Source organism: Quercus suber, unplaced genomic scaffold, assembly GCF_002906115.3.
Source record: "Quercus suber isolate HL8 unplaced genomic scaffold, Cork oak 2.0 scaffold_630, whole genome shotgun sequence".
Classification (NCBI taxonomy): Eukaryota; Viridiplantae; Streptophyta; class Magnoliopsida; order Fagales; family Fagaceae; genus Quercus; species Quercus suber.
The window spans coordinates 403,528-410,531 of record NW_027070072.1 but is presented as its reverse complement, the minus strand read 5'-3'; positions in this window follow the sequence as shown (position 1 = coordinate 410,531).

The following is a 7,004-nucleotide window of genomic DNA, read 5'->3' as shown; positions in this document are numbered from 1 at the left end:
GGAAACGATAATGTGGCTTAATTACCTAAAAGCAGTTCAACGCTCCCCACAGACGGCGCCAACTGATGATGCCGAAAATCTCACCAGTGAGTTGCACAATGCTTGTATGCTCAAAACGACACCTACACAACAAAAAAAGAAAAAACCTAACAGAGAGCACCGATGTGGTGCCTGCCAAATACCCTCCGAAGGTCAAGTTAGAACTTCTTTCAACTCTAGAGTGCTAGAGAGGGGTTAATTATGCGTACCTTGGCCTATGAGGGTATTGGGGTTTTTATAGTAGTAAAGGGTGGACCTTTCTTCCTTGGAGTAGAAGTCTTTTCCTTATAAGAATCCTTATGCGCGTAGATTGCGGAATCCTTTCCTTATAGGATTCTGATACTGGGCGTGGAATACAAGCAATTTCTCTAAAACCCATGCGTGATGACCAAGTCATGGTCTTCATAGAACCGTCAGCCTTTAAACCGTCAGCCTACACTTCCCTTTAGCTAAGTTAGTGTCAGCTTCACACTTCGTTCAGTAGCCTAGGGGCCTCAAATTGCCGTCAGTTAGATTTGGGGACTTCAGCCCGTCGGTTTCATCTTGATCTAGTCAGCATGCACTTCATTACGTTTTGCTTACGTCACAACTTGACCCGTCAGCCAGACCATAAGCTGACGGGTTAAGCTCATGGTACCTGCTATAATTCTTCCATATCAATTATTATGCAAGGGAATTCTAGGTCGCAATGTCAAGCACCCTCCAGCTGGACTTCTTCCAACTCTCACTGCAGTTGTAATTAAGAATTCATTTAATCAAATAATCCCTATTTTGAACAAAAAAAAAATAATAAAAAAATAAAAAAGAAAGAAAAGAAAAATCAATGCCGAATTTATCTAACTAAAGAAAATTCTTATTTACTAAAGAGTATAGAAACGGTAAATGAAGCATCATAGAGCTACACTCACAGGGAAAAATGCCCATACACCCCCAAATTTTCAACTACTGACCAAAACACTCCTTGTACTATTATATTGGCCAATTTACTCCTTAAACTATACATTTTTGTCAAATTAGTACTTCGGTCAGTCTAACTTTAAAACACTAACAAAATAAGGATGTGAGATGAACGTGTTCCCACTTACAAAACAAATTCAATCATCTGTATTACTTAATAATAATATTGCTACTAAAAATAAAGAAACAATGAAAACCCACTTCACATAATCCATGCCAGACCCATAAGAAATATTGTGAAAATAATGTAAAAATCAAAGTGACATGCAGTGTAGTGGACACTATTTCACAGATCAATATTGCAAACATATCGTGCACACAAGATCTTTGATGAAAACCCAGTATACAACTAGCAAGAAGAGAACTTAGTATCAAACCACCAAGTTTGAAATCAACCAAATCCCAACAAAAAAAGAGAGAGAACAAACTAGCAAATAGGGGAAAAATAACAAATTTTCATTGAAACAAAAATAAAAGTACTGAACAGTGTCTCCCTCTCTTGCAGGTCATGGGTGATTGGAAAAACAACAGCAGTAACCATGGTAGTTGTCGATGGTGAGGCAGCCAGCAACTGTGGTTCTTTTGATTTGATCATGTCTCTGTTTCTCTATTATGCTATAGGTCTCTCTCTCCTCTCACCCAATTCAGTCATTGGTAATATGTTATTTTAAAGTTCAAGTGGAATACACATGTGTATTCTGTTTGTATTTTTAACAGAGAGTAATCGGTGTGTTGATTTGCCAGTTATGTATAGTTTAAGGAGTAAATTGATCAATATAATAGTTTAAGGGGTGTTTTGGCCAGTTGTTGAAAGTCTAAGGGGTGTCTGGGCATTTTTCCCCGCTCACAGCGCTAAGCCTTGATGGATGTTTTATTGACTTTTTAACCATGAAAAAAGAATCTTCGTTTATTTAGAGTAAACTCACAATTTTTTCAAGAGTAATATAGAATGCATGATGGGTTATATAGAATGCATGATGGGTTTCTATATCCACAAAAGAAAAAAAGAAAGAGAAAAAAATTGCAAAACGGATTATGATCTTGTCAAAAATTTTATGTTAACTCTAGCATTGAGTGTTTAAAATTCTAATTATTCAACGTTAAATGAATGATATGGATAGATGTCTTCACATCAATATTTTAAATAGAGACTAAAAAATACTAGTCAATTAATGTTTATTTAAATGTTGATTATGTGATAAAATTGCAACCATCTATTTAACTATAAATGGTTTGGATGTTATAGAACATCATAGTGAAATTACCCTAGAAAGTTAAAAAGTATATTTATTATTTAAAAAATAATAATAATTCGATAGGTTTTTTTTTTTTTTTTTTGGAGATATTTCAATACTTAGGGTATTTGAAATTTAAAAAATAATAATAATTCGATAGGTTTTTTTTTTTTTTTTTTGGAGATATTTCAATACTTAGGGTATTTGAACCTTAGATGTTTTTTGTGGAAACATTAGGAATTGTCAATTGTGCTAAAGGTTTTTGGTAGATAATTTAATAGTTACAACAATGGGAGAAGAGATTTGAAGTTATTTTCTTCCAATCTACTATGTAGCGATTGAAGAAACTAATATATCTATATGTAGTTTTAGTTACAAACTTTTTTAATGAATCATTTAACTTATTTAAATAATTCACATGGTTAGTCTTATAAATTTTCACATAATATGTTGAAGGAGATATAGCTATAAACCAATTTGGAGCTCAATTTTGTCCATAAAAAGGAAAGAGTACTATTTGAATAGTAATTTTGTAAGTACATCTAGAAATTCACCACCATTTTGCCTTACACCAAGATGTAATCTTTTTTTTTTCTTTTTTCTTTTTTCTTTTTTTGTGTAAAATTTGAAATTTGAACTTATTAGTGTTCAATATAATAAAAATTTTAAGTTAACAAAAAACATTTTGTCATCCATCAAAAAAAAAAAAAAATCTAATTAGCTGAAAATTGGTTGGAGTAGAGGAGAGTAGGGTAGAGTTGGCCAAAAATTGCAGCAATTTTCGGCCAACTCTACCTTACTCTTCCTCCCTCTCTTTCCATCCAAAGGTCATTAAAGAGTGTTGGAGTGGATAAATTATTTTCTTTGCTTAGAGTACCGGATTAAAAGTCAATGCATGTATGAACATTTGAAAGTGCTCTCTTGACTTATATTTGTGGAAAAAATAAAAGATGGTAGGGCCTGTGTTTGTGGTTGTAATTGTTGAATCAATTAGTGAAAATACGAAGCTTTGATTAAATATCGAGACCCTTGTTAGTGGCATTGTTGAAAACTTGGCACAATTGTAGAAAAACATAGATTGAGCATTGTTTTCAGACAGCAGAAAAAAAATGTCAATCACAAATAGTCAAAGACTTAAAAGATAGATTCAGCAAGTATATATAGTTAGGGGTGTAGTTAGGAATTTATACTTGAGGGCCGGTTTGTTGTAATTTTTTTAGAATCTCCACAGCAAAAATTGTAATATTAATATAATAATCATAATTCAAAAATTTATTGAAATACAGAATTATTAACTTTGATATATCATCACAGTCTCAACAATTATTTAGTTCACTATAGATATATACAAAAAAATTTCACTATTATTTAAAAAACTATCAACCTATTATTATTTGTAATATTGAAAATTTCCTATATTTTAACTTTTTAATAAATTATTTAGCACCTAATTTCAAACCCAAAAAAAAAAAATCAACTTAAAAAAAATTATGACATAGAGAGATAAAATATATTATAATATAGGAAGCAATATAAAAATTGAAGAACAAAATCCTGATAAACAAAACATATTCATTAAACTAATTAGAAATACAAAAACTCATATGGTTAGATTCATATCATAATAAAAAAAGAAAAAGAAAAAGAAAAAAAACAAAACCGTATGACCATTATCATATGTATAACAAAACTTAAATCTAAATGCCCATATGCTTGAGTTTATTTGGTTGTGTTGAGAAGTACTAAAGGTAGCTTCTTGATATTGAGAAAAAGGGGAAAAAAAGGTAAGTTTTTGTTTGGAAAAGTAACTAAATGATGCTCTTTTGAAACAGTTGTTATTATCCATTGGGATTATCCATTGGGTACGCAAAAAATCATTTGGACAACTGGGGGGCTAGCTAGTATATTATTTGAGGATTTGTGGACTTTGTGTCATATATTTATTAGACTATGTTGAGATCTTAAGAATATTTTTTGGGTGGCATATTTTTTGAGGGGGTCATCACCTCTTACTTCCTTGTTAGAACAGACCCATACCTAAATTTTCCATAACAATAAAAGAAAATTAAAATTTTGGAGGGGCCAAGTAGTCGTTAGCTAGGCCGCCCATATGAAACTTATTGATTTCTTGAAGTGACAAAAAGTCTCTTTGATTATGAATAATTAATTTTAAGAGGGAGGATACCGTATTTGATTAAGTCAAGCAGCCATATCTTACTGAGCAATGATTAATGAAATCGACTTTTAACTAAGTCATGGTTACAGACATGCTAGCTGCAAGTTCAACGTTTGCGAACAATATCTGATAATAATATTTAAAGGATAAAAAATGTTCCATAGACAATATTATATATCGTGGCGGCTTGAAGCATTTGACTGCCTTAAGCGTAAATTGAATTAAAGAAATATGTATTTAAAAAAATTTAACTTTTATTTAAACTCCATTTTCTTATGTATGTTATATGTAAAGTTACTAATTAGTTATATGTAAAGTTACTATTGGTGCAAATACAATGGTAATAGAAAATAGAAATAACACAAAGAGAAACTGAAAATATCACAAATGGATATGGTAATTGCTCTTAATGGGCTGTCAAGTAAGAGGATCTAAGAGGCTGGTAATAGAAATAATACAAAGAGAAACTGCTGAAAATATCACCAACTCCACTCTTCACCTCCCCCTTGCGCACGTATCTAGCCCAATATCTGAGTCAATACATTTTAGCTCACCAATCACCACAATTAAAAAGAATAAAATAGTCTCTCTCCTTTTCAATGTGGGATTAAACATTTTCACTAACTCCTCATCTTCCATATTTACTTTCACATCTTTACATTTATGTTATTACATTTATTCATTTTATTTATTTAATATTAAAAATGCTCCAACAATCCCCCACTCATTTTAATATTAAATTTTTAGTAAAAGAGAGATTACCAAGCAAAGACAGGCCACTATGCATCATAAAGGTGTGCTCTGCATTGAACCTTCACTTAGTAAAACAGCGATCTCAACTCTAGAGTCGTAGTGGTCTCCGACTTGAACTAGGACTGCTTTAGGGAAATTAAGTATCACTGCTTACACATAATAACCCAGGTGTTGACATGAGCTTTTATAGCCAGCACTTTACGGCCGTGTGCTGATCCCGATTTCATAAGTGTATTTGAGACTAAGTCCAAATCTCATAGGGAGCGGCCCCATCCCCACACTTACATAAGTGAAATTTTGTCAAGGGTGCTCCTGTAATTCTGACACCCCACTCATACGAGCTACAAATTTTATTAAGAGTTTTTTAACTCATCCTCTCCACATTACAGGATAAATGCACTTATATCATAGGGATGAATAATTATAAAATTATTTACAAAATAAATAATTAAGAAAAATAAATTGTGCATTTCTTACGACCATTGTATGATTCGTTTTTTCCATTGAACCCAATTCTCAGGATCTCTGGTCCTCGAGTTGGGTATCCTCATACATGGCTCATGATTCTATGGACTTTAGTCCCATCCCTCTCGATGTATTCCAGACTTTATCTTTTGCCAAGGCCTTGGTAAATGGATTTGTAAGATTATCATTAGATTTAATATAATCCACAGTTATGATGCCACCACTCAAATAAGATCGCACGGTACTGTGCTTTCTTCTTATAGGTCTGGATTTACCGTTGTAATAACGGTTTTTAACTCTACCAATTGCAACAGTGCTATCACAATGAATTAATATAGGTGGAATTGGCTTTTCCCAAAATGGAATTTCATATAACAAATCTCTAAGCCAATTTACCTCTTCACTAGTTGAAGCTAATGCTATTAATTCAGCTTCCATTGTTGAATTAGCAATTATTGTTTGCTTTTTGGATTTCCAACAAATAGCACCACTACCTAAAGTAAAAATATAACCAGTGGTAGAGAGAGAATCACCTGACAAAGCATTCCAATTGGCATCACTAAAACCTTCAATCACAACAGGCTACTTTTTGTAAAATAAGCCATAGTTTTTGGTACATATTAAATATCTCATGACTCGCTCAATAGCTAGCCAATGATCTTTACTAGGCTTGCTAGTAAATCTGCTAAGCACTCCTACTACATATGCAATGTCAGGTCTAGTACAATCAGTAGCAAAACGCAAACTACCAATGATACTAGCATAATCCTTTTGATTAAAAATCTCATCATCATTAGTCACAGGAAATAAATGAACACTAGAATCAAAAGGAGTAGCTACACTTTTGTGATCATGAAAATTATATTTTCTCAATATTTTCTCAACATAATGTGATTGATCAAGATATATTTCATCACATGCTTTTGTAATTTTCATGCTCAAAATAAAATTAGCCTCATCAAGATCTTTCATATCAAAATGGCTTTTAAGCATATTTTTTGTTTCATTTATAACATGCATATTTGAGGCAAAAATCAACATATCATCCACATAGAGGCTAATAATAACATGTAAATTATTCCATGATTTAGAATAAATACATTTATCACATTCATTTGATTTATAACCATTCTCAATCATGCAAGAATCAAACTTTTCATGCCACTGCTTAGGTGCTTGTTTTAAGCCATAGAGGGATTTAGTTAGCTTACATACCTTGCTTTCTTGTCCAGGCTCTACAAAGCCTTCGGGTTGATCCATATAAATCTCTTCCTCTAGGTCCACATTTAGAAAAGCAGTTTTTACATCCATTTGATGAATTTTCAAATCAAAAATTGCAGCAATAGCAATTAACAATCTAATAGATGTAATTCTTGTTA